General features: G+C 52.3%; 1 protein-coding gene across 3 annotated transcripts in view; it reads left to right on the top strand.

The window, feature by feature from the left end:
- The first annotated feature begins 1,118 nt into the window (after positions 1-1,118).
- The window catches only part of CAPN5 (calpain 5), a 62,004-nt gene continuing 48,782 nt past the window's right edge, over positions 1,119-14,340 (top strand). The window contains exon 1 of one of the 3 annotated variants that reach the window (XM_074816447.1): positions 1,119-1,148. The gene's annotated coding sequence lies outside the window, so the exon portion shown is untranslated. Of the gene's footprint in view, positions 1,149-3,661; positions 3,747-14,340 lie in introns of those variants that run through there. The other 2 variants (XM_074816449.1, XM_074816448.1) reach the window with 2 other exon arrangements.

The following is a 14,340-nucleotide window of genomic DNA, read 5'->3' as shown; positions in this document are numbered from 1 at the left end:
ACCAGCTATTTTTGACAGCGAATAATTTAACATCCTTGTGACCCCAGTCTTGTCTCTCTCCTGCCAACTGGCTCTGCAGTTTAAATGAACGGCAATAAATAAATACATATCTGCAGAGGGACCTAAATGACTCCCATTACTGGAGCATCTGAAGGCCTGCTTAAATAAATCAAGTGAGTAGGAGATTATGCTGCAATCATGTGGAGAGGGAAAGGAGAGAATACATTACTGGTATTCCAGAGGCAGCAACCGAGGTGAACAACTTTGTAGAATTCAGAAAAATGAGGTTTAATTCAGGTGCAGATGGATGACCAGAGGAATCATCTTCAAAGGGAGCAGAAGACTGCAACTTGATGGGATCAACAGTGCTCAGCTTGTCCTCACCAGGCAGCTCCTGCATTGGGGATGGGGCCATCAGAGGTTGCTCCCTGCATCTCCACAGTGTGAAAATGGGGACACAGGCACCAGCCACCCAGCTGCGGTTATTTTCTCACTTTTCTCCCCCAAACATGCCCTCAAAGGGGAGAGCTGGCCTTGCATGGGAGTTGGCAGTTCTTCACCTCCCACTGCTCTGGACAGGGACACCCTCACCTTGAACCACCCATGACCAAACCTCACCTTGGGGGTCCCCTGCATGAGCAAGAACAACAAATTTCTCCCGGGAGGGAGGAAAACCTCACTAAGTCATCTGCTTTGAAATCCCAGAAGGAATCATGAAATCCCCTTTGTTGGAAGAATCACTGGCTGCAATTTTCCTCCTCCACTTTGCCTTTTACCTTATTCCTACCTATTCTCGGGGTCTAGTGTAAAGCATCGCTATTTCTTCCTTCCCCCCTGCTCAGCCCTCACATCACCCCCGTCACCACGGCTTCATTTGCATCACGCTGAGGAGCAACAAGGCGTCGTTACAAATCGTATTTACATCATTTTCCTTCCCCTGCTGAGGCTGAAATCGAAAACGCAACTAAGTTAATCTGCAAGATCTGGGCCTGCGATGAGAGTGGGCTCGGGCTCCGTGTCCCTGTAGGGAGATGGGAGCAGCTGGGGACCTGCTCGCTGCCTTAATTCGGCAGAAGAACTTTTCCCTGATGCTTTCCAGCCCGTTAACAAAATAAAAGCCGGGCTCCTGCTGCTGACTCGTCTCAAGGGTGAGCCCATTTTCTCTTGTTTTAATTTTTTCCTTCCTCTTCTTTTCCATCCCTTCGTCCAGCACTGCACAGCATCACCCATCACCCCCATGGGCGACAAACTCCCCCACGTGCCCCCTGGTCCCCACGTTCCCCGCAGTGAGATGCTCCCCCTTAGCAGTTTTGGGGTCAAATAGGTGAAACAGCACAATAGGAATTTACCTATTTACCTCCATTGCCGTTAAAGCAAGCCCGTGGCAGCTAACTGGGCAGGAGGTGTCTGTACTGGTGGGAGGAATGATGGATGATGATATTAATTAATTAACACTGATGGAGTGTTTCCCCATTTAAGCACATCACAGATCAAAATGGGCTCTGCGCTCTCCCTGCCCCCCGCCAGGGAGCAGCAGCAGCATCCATCCCTGACCTAGCCTGCCTGGTAGCTGCTTTTAGGGCCATTACTGGTGATCTTGGGCTTGCGGTTGGAGACCTGTGTAGGATCTACTCTTCCCCTTTACAAATATTCAGAAACTGAGGGTTTGGGTTTTTTTTTTTTTTCTTCCTCTTTTTTCAGTCTTTGCCATTTGCTGCTAGAGTTTCCCACCATGGTTAGGGTGATGGTCAGCACTGTGCTCAGCTGGGCTCCAGACCTAATACAGGGTCCTAAATATGGAGTCCTAAAACCCTGTGGGTTTTAGGGTTATTTTCCTAGGTGAATTTTGTTGAGGGGTGAGAAAAAGGGTGCATGAAACTGGACCTTTGCACTGACCTGGTTTTGAGCACAACCAGATCACAGCAGCCCTGAGCTCCATGGGGGAGAGGGGAAAACAGGCAAAGAGAAGAAAAACATTAGAAAATGGCCTTTGCTGCTAAAGAAAACGTTCATGGAGCTGCAGATTTTTGGCTTTCTTATTCCTTTAACTAATAAATGAATTAAAATAATTGTAACATGAATATTTAATGAATTGTGTAAGTAATGAAATTATTATATTAACAGAAAAATACCAAGAACCTTAATATGAAAAGTCCAAAAGGGTTTCAGATAATAAACCTGAGGAAGTGGCAGGTCCCGGAGGAGGTGAATCACCCACATGATTTGTGGTGACCACATACAGCTGCAGGTGACACCTCGGTGGGACCAGGAGCTCGTGCCAGGCCAATGCTGCTCCCGGCACGGCCCCCTTTCTAATTTTATCACTGAAATTTCACTGCATTACCGCAGTTGTGGCAAGCCGATGTCCTTAAGTGCTCACTCTGTCACTGGCAGGCAGCAGCTAACCTTTAGCCCTTTTTTTTCTTTTTTTAATCTAAAAGAGTCTGATCACCTGTATATTCCCGTAATTTACAACTGTTTTCTTTAATTGTTCATCCCTTGACGCCTCTTTTTGGCCTAATTTATGCTAAACCTTGAATACAGCCAGTAATGCTTGTGCATCAAGTCAGAGCATGAGATCAGAGCTGCTGGTGACACAGGGTCTGTAAAAACCTCACTGGCTCCTTCCCACCACAGGGGATCCACTTTTGGGTGGGTCATGTTTATTTTTCCCCTCTTGGATGCATTTTTGTGGGCTGGGAGTGCGCGTTTTCCACCATGGGGGCACGGCTGGTCTGGCCACCTCGGCCCCATCGCCAGCCCCGTGACACCCGTTGCGTGTCGACCTCCATGGATGTGCAGGGGGGCCAAGTGCCTGCCCAGCCATTCACCTCCCTCCGCAGTGCTTCAGTTTCCCTCTTGCAAAACAGAAAAGGGGAATAACTTTGGTCTTGGGCTGGAAAACACATCTCCAAGCCCTGTGATCCTGCCCCTCACTGTTCCTGATGGGGGCATGTCCCCTTTGCACCCAGATCCTGCAGCCCTTGATGATTCTCCCCTGCACCCTCCATGGGCGATGTCCTAATGCACCCCAGCTGCCTGGTGCTTGGGTGGCCCTGGCACGCAGCACCCAGCTGCTGGTGGTGCATGGTGCTCCAGTTTGCCCAGTTTCCAGTCTCAGTGCGAGGTCCCAGGCAGAGCCAGTGGGACCTTGTCCCAGCATCCAGTGCCAGGGCAATGCTGGTCCCAGTGCCAGTCCACGTGCCAGTGCCTGGGAGGTCCCAGTGGCTGGTGCCAGTGCCCAGGTGATCCAGTTGCTGGTCCCAGTGCCCAGCTGGTGGTGCTGGTGCCTGGGCAGCTCCAGTTCCCCATCCCAGTTCTCCATCTGGGTGGTGCCAGCCGCCGTTCTCGCTGACGGGCCCCTTTCCCAGATGATCCCGGATCTTAGGGGAATCTTAGGGTGCCTGGGGAATACCGGTCCCGGTTCCAACAGGGGTTCCCAGTTCACCAAACTGGTCCCCAGTCCCGGACCAGGTCCTGGACCAGCGCCAGCCGCTGCCGCTCCCATTTCCCAGTGCTGGGCGGTGCCAGTCCCGGTTGCCAGCGGTGGGGAGCGCCCATTCCCGGTGCTGGTTCCCATTCCCGGTTCCCAGTCCCGGTCCCGGTCCCCGGTGCGGTCCCAGCGCAGGCGCGGCGGCGGCGCCCGCTGCCCGCCCCGTCGGGGCGGTGCTTGGGGGAGGTGAAACGCTGCGGGGAAGCGGCGGCACCGGCCACCGGCATCGGGCAACGGCACCGGCAACGGGCAGGTAGGGCGAGCCCCGGTCCCGGGGAGACGGGGGGCGGCTTGTCACTGCACCCCCCGCCGCTGCTGCCCCCTCCGCGGGGAGGCAGCTCCGCGCCCTGCCCCGGGGGGGTCCAGCCTCCCCCTCGGGGGATGCTCAGAGCACCTGTGGCTTTGGGAATCGGGGGTAGCTGCATTGAGGAAGGGGGTGGGCTGGGTGTATAAGACTATTTTGGGGCAAAAAAGCGCGAAAAGCAGGAACCCACCTCCTCCCCTGCGCTGCCTTGCGTGGAGCGCATTGCCCTTGCCTTTAGCGAGCACTGGTGTGAGGTCTAGGTTTTGGGGATGTGAAAGTTGGGGGGCTTGGGGCTGGGGCATCTGAAAGTTGTACCCCAGATGGTTAAAAGCCCGCGGCTGCTCCCAGTCCGGCTTGTTTCTGCTGGCGGAGGCAAGCTGGACAGAAACTTTCAGCAGCGAGGCCTCGGCGCTGGCTGAAGAGCAGGATTTCTGTGCCGGGAAAAAATCCTGAGGTTTCAGTATTGTTCTTTGTTCCATTTTTTTGGGACAAACCCAAGGGCTTTTAGTAAGTTGCGTGGAAAGTTAAGGCGAGAGAGAGCTCCTGCCCCCGGGGCAGGCCGGGCTGCTGCTGGGGCGCAGGGAACTGAGGTCTCTTCAGGTTTCCAGGCAGGGATATGAATCTGGATTTCCCATATCCCGGGGGTGAGAGACATCATCCCTTTCTTCCTGCCCTGAAAATGTTATTTTGGACTAGAGGAATAAGCCCGATGCTTTCTACTGGAGGGTGTCCCATCAGAAGTGGCTCTGGTTCTCCATCCCCCGCCTCCTGCTCCAGTAGCTGCCAGGTGAGCCTGGGCTGCTCACCTGGCCCTGCAGATCCACCCGTGTGCGATACTTGGATTTATTACTAATTATTTATTACTAATTATCACTCTGTTTCTGCCTGGATGCTGCGTTAGCTCTGAGCTTGGTGGGGAGTGCGGGCAGACGTGGCAAATGGAGATGAAAGCAGGGCAGTGAGCACGGCGGGTAGCGGAGGATGCTGTTAAATCCTCAGCTGCTTTTCTAGCTGCATCCAACAAGAACCGTGCTGCAGACTTTCCCTGGGGCGCCTTTCATCTCCATCCACTCTTACATTTTTAGGGGGCTCGGATCCCCCTCCCAGGCTCAGCCTGGTGTCCAGATGTGCTGAACTGGTGTTATACTGGGGTGAGGGCAGCACAGCGTCCCTGCAGCTGCGCCTCCCACCCCACGCTCTGCACGTGGTGGTGGGTAGGTAGCCCAAGGCAGGTGCAGAGGGCCTGGCTGGCCATGCTGCTTGGCGTGGCAGTGAAGCGAGGAGGGACAAGCTTACAGATGCAGGCAAGAGCAGGTATCACCTGTTGGGGCTGCAGGAAAAGCAGCAGAGCCCGGCATGGATGGAGGAGCAGTGCCTGAGCCGGGTGCTCTCCGCTTAGCTCCTGCTCGGTGCAACATCTTGGTACAGGCACATCTATCCTGGCGCAATATATTTTCTCCCTACCCTTCACCGGGAACATCGGTTGCCTACTGGTTATTTAAGTAATTCTTTAACATGAATCACCTGGGGCTCAGCTCCAGCCCATGAGCCAGGCAGCAGGGTTGTATAACCCAGGAGGGACTGATGATTGAGATGCCCTCTACCCTTGGGAGCTGGATGTGAGGTCTCAATCCCCCCTGCAAGGGGTGCGTGTGTACAAATGCTGCTGCGTGCGTGGGGGCTGGCTTGCTCAGCGTCTGGTGCTTGCCAGGAGCCATGTGCCAGAGTTGGTTGGGAAAAACTTTCTCCTTGGCAGCAGAGTTGAGGATCAAGGCATTAGTGAAAGGAAAAGCAGGTTCTGAGGAAGGCAGCGGGGCTTGCTGTAGCAGGCCCTGCTCAGAGTAGAAATCAAGCCCCTTTGTCATGTTCTAGGGACACCGCATGTGACACACAGAAACAATAATCCTGTCTGCAAAACGGTGACACATAAAAAGGGGGCAAAGTGACATGACCAAGGCACTCGGGAGGTTCATGGCAGAGTCAAGTCCAACCCTGATCTCTGCCACCAGCCCCAGGTCCTCACCTGTTCTGGCAAGAAATGACTTAGGTGGGACTTTGACATGCCCACAAGCCCAGCAAAATCCCTGCTCAGCTGCTGTCTGTTGTCTGTTCAAGGGAGCTCTTTCATGGTGAACTACCATGGGCATCCTCAAGCCCCCGGGGTGGAAACCCAGGACTGTTACCAAAGGGGCCTGTGTCGGACTGACCTGTAGCTTTGATCTCATTTTTAGGCAAAGAATATGCTACAGATCTCCCTTACCTGGACTTGATGAGGCTTTACCCACTCAGTGGAGTATGTCAGTGGAGAAGACTTCTGCCAGGGGCTAGGGGAGGTGGCAAAGGGCCCCATGCAGGAGAGCTTAAATCTGCTTAAAGCTTTTAAGGGAAGATCTGAGATCATTCTCATTCTTCATGCCAAGATTCAGCTGCAAAACCAAGCTGAGAGGCACCATCCATCAGGGTTGAATGAGATGCTTGGCCAGAGGGAACCGGCTGACCTCGAGGATGAGCTGCAGGGTGTGGGGATATCCCCTAGGACATATATCAGGCCATACAGTGCTGTGCTGTATGGCTGGGCTTTGTGCTATGTTTGGAGGTTGGATCATTTTGGGATGGCCTAGACTGGGGTTTCAGGGCTGTTTTGGTTGTGGGTGCCTCTGAGGGGGTTACAAAAAGGCAAGGGGAAGCAGAAAAAGGGTGTTGGTGGGACAAAGGTACGGAAGAGTTAACGTGGAAGGACCGGGCTCTGAGATATCTGGTGCTTGAGAGGGATTAACTCAGCCTGGAGCAGGTGCAGGGAAACAGGACTCTGAGCTGATCAGAGGGATGGAGAGCTATTATACAAAGCTATAAAAGCCCAGCGAAACAAAGGCGGAGAGGGGATGTGCTTGCTGCCTATAAATACATCCAAGGGGTGAACACCAGGGAGGCAGAAGAGCTATTTAAACTGGAGAACGGTGCTGGCGTGGGGAAAAATGGGTATGAATTTTTCCTTGCGAGACTTTTGTAGAGGCTCTGCAACTGCACCCCATCAAAGGAGAGTAGGAGGGTGGGAATTAGGACACATCACCTTCCTTCTAAGGTGTTTGACTGTGATATAAAGAGGATTTAGGGCTTGTCGTGGTAGGAGGCTGGGACTGTCTGGTGCAGACACCCTGTCCTGGTATCTCCTTTGGGAAGGGCTGTGTTACCTGAGCGGGTCTCTCCAGCAGACCAGGCATGAAGCAGATGAAGCCCAGCCATATCACCAAGCTAATTTTTCTCTTTGATTATGCCTCAGAAAAAAAAAAAATTAAAATCCATCTCTCCCTTCCCTGGTCTGTACACAGATTAGTAACAAAGCATCGATGCTTTAAGAAGGCTTTGGATCTGATCCCAAGAGCAGATTTAGACAGCGTTTGTGCTAGGGTATGATACTAAGAACGGGTGCATCCTCTAAGTCTGGTCATGCTTGTGCATTCATTACCGGATAATTTTGGCCAGTCTAGGGGTGCCAAGACCCCTCTCCTAACGCTTACTCCAAGCAGGGCAGCAGCAGGTTAGTATGTGGAGAATGAGAAGGATGCAGCTGTGCCTTGAAGGCTGGGATCAGGCACACTCCCTCTTCCTCCTCTCTAGTCTCTAGAGGTGTCAGCTCCTCTCTCTGCAGATGTCCAGAGGTGAAACCTCTTCCATACCTGCCGGAGGGTTTTAGCCCATAGAGGTGCATCCATCATCCTTTGCTCATGCCGCGGTGTCATGGGGCACACTTGGGTACCATTTATTTGCTGATATCTTCATGCCTGAGCCTACACCTGCTCTGCTGAGCCGCTTGTGGAGCAGAAAGGCTCAGCAACGGCTTGTGTTGACCTGCTTCAGGCCAGGCAGTGCTCCTCCATCTCCTGACCCCGCAGGCAGCATCCTGGATGGAGAGTGAGGTGCAGCGATTACTCCGGCTCTGCTCACTTCCAGTTGATTACCCAGGAAGAAAGGGCCGGGCTCTGGGCCCTGCAGAAAATGGACACAGACCCATTGGCTTCATGGGGGCTGCTTTTTTCACCAGTGGAGCATCTGGCTGGCTGAAACATTAACCCTTCCCCTGCTCTTAGCTCTCCCCTTCGCACCATGGAGCCTTTTCATCCATGGGTTATTCCTGCTAAATTAGCTTACGCTGTAGGAGAGACCCCCATTCTGGTGCCTCAATATAGGGGTAACTTCTTGAGGTCATGGTGGAAATAGGAATGGTTGCCATTGAGTTTTTCACCCCCTCTGGGAAAAGATCCTTTCCACTCCACCCTCTGGGACCGGGGAGGCTTAACAGCTTTCGCCTTTCTGCACGGTGCATTAGTTTCCAGCTGGTATTGCAGATCTTTATGCTTTGGGGATCCTCCTGTGCTGGAGACGTGACAGATGATACCCCTGCAAAGCCGTGCTGGGAGCCCATGGCGTTTGCAGCTTGTAGGTGAGAGAACCAGCTCCTTTGGGCCTGATCCAGCCCTTCAGAGGGGGCTGGGCTGAGCTCCTCACCCCCCGCCTACTCGTGCATCCCGTAGGCAGCTTTCATGTGCTCTAGGGGGTATGTCCCAATTCAATAACGCTTTGACACATTTTACCTTAAAATACTCTTTCAGCACAGAGAAGTGCTTCCTGCGCCCTGGTTTGCCCTTGTGCAAAAATGACCAGTTTTAGTCCTCTCACTGTGCATCTGAGCATCATCTCTGCTCTCTTGTGTCCTGTGATTTCAATTGGTCTTGAATGTAGGTTAAGGGGAGAGGGGATGGTAAAGCATCCCAACCACCTTGATGCTGGGGGGCTGGGAAACATTAATGGGGAGCTCTGAAATGATACGTGGGAGAGGGTTTCTTTTCCCCACAGCACAGGAACCTCCTTAGCTTATCGGGCAAATTGTCTCCTCGGCTGTCTGCAGCTCGTCCTCAGATGAGGGAGGCTGCAGCCCTCGTTTATTCAAGGTTTATCCTGTAATCTGGCCATAACTAATCAAACAAGGCTGCAGCAGCCCAGGGCTGGGCTGTGCTTTTACCATCAGGGACAGGGACACGTAATATTGCTTTTCACTGCGTTACACCATGACAGGCAGCAGGTATGTGATTGCTGGGTGAAAAGGGCAGTGCTCCAGCTCTGCTTCTGCCTGGCCTTCCCTTAAACCAAGATGCTTTTCCCCTCACTGTGTTTTTGTTGTTGGGTTTTTTGTTATATCTCCAGCTAATTCATACAGAGAATTCCCCGGGTGAGAAAACACATCCCTCCCCTTGCAGCGAGCACCCTCCATCCCAGCTTACATTGCATTTCTACTGGTTTGAGGTTCCCTGTCTCACTGGTGGGGGATGTAGATGGCTCTGATTGACTCCATCCCTTCCCAGCCTGTCCTGAGCTGTTCCAGCATTGCCCCCAGACTCCTTATAAAGTAGAAGGAAGAACGCCTGTTTGTTGCTCAGAGTTCGGGGTTGGTTTGTTTTATTTTTTGCAAGCCACACCCTGGCAAACAAGAGCTTCTTACAAAGTATTAGCAGACTTGCTGCTCTGAAAGCCTTGCAGAGCTGGTCCTACCAGTTCTCTGAGCATGTGTAAATACTGGAAGGATTGCTGCTGGATGATTAAGGCAGGTGATTTCCCTGTCGAGCAAAGGAAAGTCTTGCACTGGTAAAAGATGCAGCTGCAAACACTGTTTTTGCAAGGAGCCAGGCCACCTGCTGCTGTGTGGGCACTGGATGGGGATGGTGTCTGTTGGCTGCTTGCCCGGCAAGTCTTGCCTTCAGCTGCCTAGCAGGTCTTCACGCAGGAGCAGGAGAGCAGTGATTTATTGTGTCTAACCCGGGGCTGTGGCCGGGGCTGCAGCAGGATTCTGTCCCATGCGTGGAAGTGAAACTCCTCCCCATGTCACAGGGTACATCTTGTCCCAGCTCAGGGCTGCTGCAGCATGATATCTAAAGAGACATGGAGCAAGGACTTCCAGCTGGATATCTTGTGGGAGAGGAGGCAGCGGTTCGGTCCCCATCCCAGAGCCCTGTGCTCAGGCCATACTCTTCTGCTCACTGTTAACTGTGCGGTAGTGACGTGCCCTGAGCCACCTCCTGCAGACAAGCCAGTGCCTGCTCCGGCTCTGGGCAGAGTTTCTGGACAGACATCGGAGAAGTGACAGATATTTTTGCTGGGATGAGAGCAGGGGTGATGGATCCAGCTGCCAGCCATGGCAGCAGGAGCAAGCACCAGCCACGCTGGGCTGCAGCAAAGCAAGAGGTCTTCAAAAGAGGCGAAAACCTCATCTGTAAGAAATCTTTTGACCTGGGTGGATGGCTGCTTTTTTATCCTGTCTGTGTAGAGTCTCCCCTGATGCTGCTGCCTGTAATCCCGGGGATGTCCCTTAGGGGCAGCCCCAGGAGGGTGAGGTCCACAGGTCAGTGGATGCTCTCATAGGAGCGGAGATTTTGGATTTTGCCCCCAAACATGAGGTTGGAGTTGCAGCAGGGTTTTGGTCTCACTGTTCATGTGTGTGGCTTGGTGATGGGTTAGTTTGACTTGAGGAACCTGCCTGAGGGCACATCTTGGGATGTTAAGGAAGGGCTAGCAAAGGGCAGGGTTTTCTTCTGGGTTACCACAGGAAGGACCCCAGAGGACCATGTGGAGCCCATGGGTGCAGAGGTCCTACCTTGCCCTCTGGACCACCTGGAGCAGGATGACGTGGGGATGCATCAGATCCTGATGGCTGATCCTGGTACGGAAGTGTGGGGAAGCAAAAGGGAACAAAGGCAGGCACTGCACTGGAGCATGACCCCCTACCAAAGGTCATGTTGGGTTGTGCATGGAGCCCTCCTACACTTTCTGGAGGTCACTATCCCTTGTAAAATGGATTGGTCCCTCCCTGAGTATCTCTGCTGTGCACAAAGAGCAAAAAGCATCTCCATGGCAGGAGACAGCCCATCCCTGACCCAGCAAGCACTACGATGTTTTGGTGTGTGTCAGCCACAGCATACTGCAGCAGCTCTTGCAGTGCTGGTTGGCTTTGACCATCCAGCTGTAGGTCATGGACCAGTTGTGGCAAATGGGAGGTGTCCATCCAACCTCCTGCTGCTTGATAGGGGAGATGCTCAACAGGGACGTGAGGTTGAATGGAGATAACCTCTGGTGCTCAACATCGTGACCCTGGGGGAGAAAAGCTGGTGTCTAGTCCCTGCCTGGTAAAAAGCTGCAGCCTTTCAGCTCCAAGGGCAGTATGGCAAACTCCTGCCTCTATACTAATATGCGCTGCTGAAATGAAGGAATAAAGGGGAAATAGTTCGCTGAGAGGTGGGGGAAGTTGAAGCATCCAAGGCAGAAACACAACTTGGAGAGCTCAAACTGAGATGGTTCAAACTGGAACTTACACTCAGACCTTTCAGCTTGTAAGAGCTGGATGGATCCAGTGATAAAGATTTCTAATAAATCTCACAAATTTGAGGTGGTCCAATCTACCCAAAAGAGGCTTCCCTCTTCAAAAGCACTAGCAACTTGAGTGGCTACAGGACTTTAAATATGACTTTTGTACTCGTGATACTTTAGAAGAGTCACAGAAAGAAAAGCTCATTAAAGACAGGGAGGAAAATGGAGGTAAAATTAAAAAAATGGAGCTCAATCTAAGGCAGATCTTGCTGACCCAGACTGAAAGTTTTGCAGACAAGGGGAGTGCTCCTAGGCAGTACCCAGGTGTGGTCTGGATATTTGCTGTTGTGACCATGGGATTTATAGGACGTGCAGCTCAGGAAGGGGCTTGCAAGTGGATTATGAGCCTATCAAAGGGAGAACTGAAAATGGAGAACCCAAGCTGAAGGAAGGCAAGGAGCAGAACGCCTCAGTGCTTTTATTCAGGTCTAGGTCAGGCAAAGACAAAATACTAAAACTGTTTATTAGGCAAAGCTGGGTGATGTTATCTTGGCAGAGGTTTGAGTCCTGACTTGGGACCAGGAGCTGTAGGGTTGGGGCAAAGCCTGGAGTGTGGAGCCCATTGTTAGGGGCAGTGGGGAGCTGCCATTGTCTGAAATTGCAGGTGATGTTTGGATCCTGCTTGGTTTGAACTGGAGCAGGTCAAGGGACACGTTTCTGGTACGGGCAGGAGTCTCTCAAGAGGAGATCTGAAAGACTTAGTTGTATCTCCAGGCCTCCAAGGTGACAGAGTTTTGGGCTCTGCTTGCACCAAGGGGTGAAGGTGAGGGAGAGAGAAGAAACCCGTAGTGCTGGGGATGACGCTGGTGTTATGATGCGATCTGGGCTGAAGCTGCAGGAGGAGGGATGCTTTGGATCAGCTGGGGGGGACAAACTGCACAGCTACTCTGGGAGGGACGATCTTGTAGGATCCAGCTGCCTCCATTCAGTCTCCTACAGAGTAGCTGCAGCCCCATTATCTTTTCTGCTCCTCCGGCATGCTCCTCCGCATCTTTTGAAGTTCAATTGCTTTAATTATCCCAGAGGCTGCAGAAGCTATTGAAGGCAGATCATTTGCATGGAGACGTGCTGCATTTTATCTGTGCTAATGATGAGTTTTCTGAATGAATTTGCTGGTTACCCAAACCTCTTAAGGAAGCATTTCTGTAACTCATAATGCCCCAGAAAAAGGCTCTCCAGGCGACCTCAAGCAATGCCCTGTGACCCTGCTGTCCTTCCCTCTAGCCACATCACAGAGGTACAGGTCCGTCTTTAGACTATAATATTTTTGTCCAGCTGACAAAAAAAACAGTGCAAGTATTTTGATGTGGTGCAAGGCTTCCAGTGGAGTCAGTGTGACCGGATTTAAAAGAAGCTGGTCCAGACATTCAAGTAGAAGCCCTGAATAAATAATAGAAATGCATGTTCAGTCCAATCCTACAAAGATAGCATCATTTTTTTACATTTTTAATGCAAAAAGTGATCAAAATGGGTGCTGATAAGGGCACAGCATTCCTGTTACCTCGTGGGGTGGGTGGTCTGTGTCCAACGCGATGCATGTGTGGGGCGACAGCCATCTTGGGATAAGGAAGGCTGGACAACCACAGATGGAGGTGGCTCAATCCTGCATGTGCAGCTCTGCTCTTCCTAAGCTGTATTTCTCCGCTGCCTGAAAACCGGCTCTGTATGAGCCATGCCATGTCTGAACATAGACCTTGGTAGATGATACCAGCCCCATGTCGCTGTGCAACTCCATCCTGGTTCAGGCTGCCATATATAAACCTGGGGGAGCCCTGGAGAAGTTTCCTGCTGCCAGCAAGGTTTTGTTGGGAAGCTCCAGGGCTCCTGAGTGAACTCAGGAGTGCTTTGTTATTGCTGGTGCTCTGTGCCGCTCCTTGCAATTATTAACCAGGGTCACAGTCAGGGTGCTGGGGCGTGGAGGGTTAGCAAAGCCATGGCTTTTCTCCAGGGGCTGGGCTTTGGCAAAGCCCGTTAATTCAACTTTCAGTGCTTGTCCTGCAACTTCTGCTGATGTACAAGTGTTTTTAACCCTGCTGTGGCTTGGGGAACAAGCCTAATGTAACGTGTGTCTGCCACGGTAAGGCTGGCTCAGGGCTTGAACAGCACCTGGGGACGTGTTGGGGGATACCCAAAACAGAGCTGCTGTGTTCTCCCCAAACCTTGAGGGAGTTGGGATGAGCTAGACCCAGAGTGGTGAATATCTTCAGCTCCTCTCTGCTTCTCTCAGCCGAGGCTGGCTGCCTGCTTGCATGTCATAGCCTTCCTCTTCTCCCTGCTTTTGGGTCTGTCCTTCTGCCATCTCCTTTTGCTGTTCTTCCACCCCTGTCCCTGCTTGTCCTGAGTCTCTCCAGCCTCCTGCATTTGCCAGTCTGGTGGGGGATGCTGCCACCAGCTTTGCTTTGAGCTTGTTACTCCTGCCTGTGCCAGGATGCCTTCAGACATATGTCCTGGTCCCATCTGACCTTAACGTCTGTGTTGAGCAGAAGGGCCAGTCTGGCTGGTGCCACAGACGCATTTTGTGTGCAACGCTCTCGCCAGGCAGAGCTTGCCGCCAACGCAGGGTTATGAGGGTGTTTAAGTGCAGGGCTGGCCTCTCTTCCTGCAGCTCCAACATTGACTCTGTTTGCAAATGGTGACTCATATCTGCAAGGAATGAGGAACTCCCGAGGCCAAAGGCGTCCCCCGGTGTGAGTTATCCAAGCGAAAGGGAACTCCTGGCCATCACACCCAGCTGGCTCCTGCAGGAGATGGGTGTCCAAGGATGTCCAGACCCTCCCGTTAACCCCAGCCTTCCCAGGAAAAAAAAAAAAGTCCAAATGCTGCACCTCCACGCAAACCTGCTGGGTCTCTCCCTGTGCCGTCTTCTTGCCATTAAGCAATGAAGGAGCAATGTTTGGGATGAAAAAACAGAGAGAATAAAGCAAGCATGATAAAAATCACAGTGCGTAGCTGGAAACAGCCTCCAAATGTGACATCTGACCTTGACTGTTGATTTTGTTGCAGATACTGCTAGCTGGGCTCGCTTTAGTAATAGAGAGTCACTTGCAGTAGTTTTCTGCTAGGAAAAGTGACCCTGGCCCCTTCCCTGGCTGTGCTGAAAATGCACTTTTTAGTGAAAGATTTCTTT

Source organism: Strix aluco, chromosome 2 (genome assembly GCF_031877795.1).
Source record: "Strix aluco isolate bStrAlu1 chromosome 2, bStrAlu1.hap1, whole genome shotgun sequence".
In the NCBI taxonomy this organism is placed as follows: domain Eukaryota; kingdom Metazoa; phylum Chordata; class Aves; order Strigiformes; family Strigidae; genus Strix; species Strix aluco.
The sequence above is the reverse complement of the archived record's forward strand: the minus strand, read 5'-3'. Positions and strand labels throughout refer to the sequence as shown.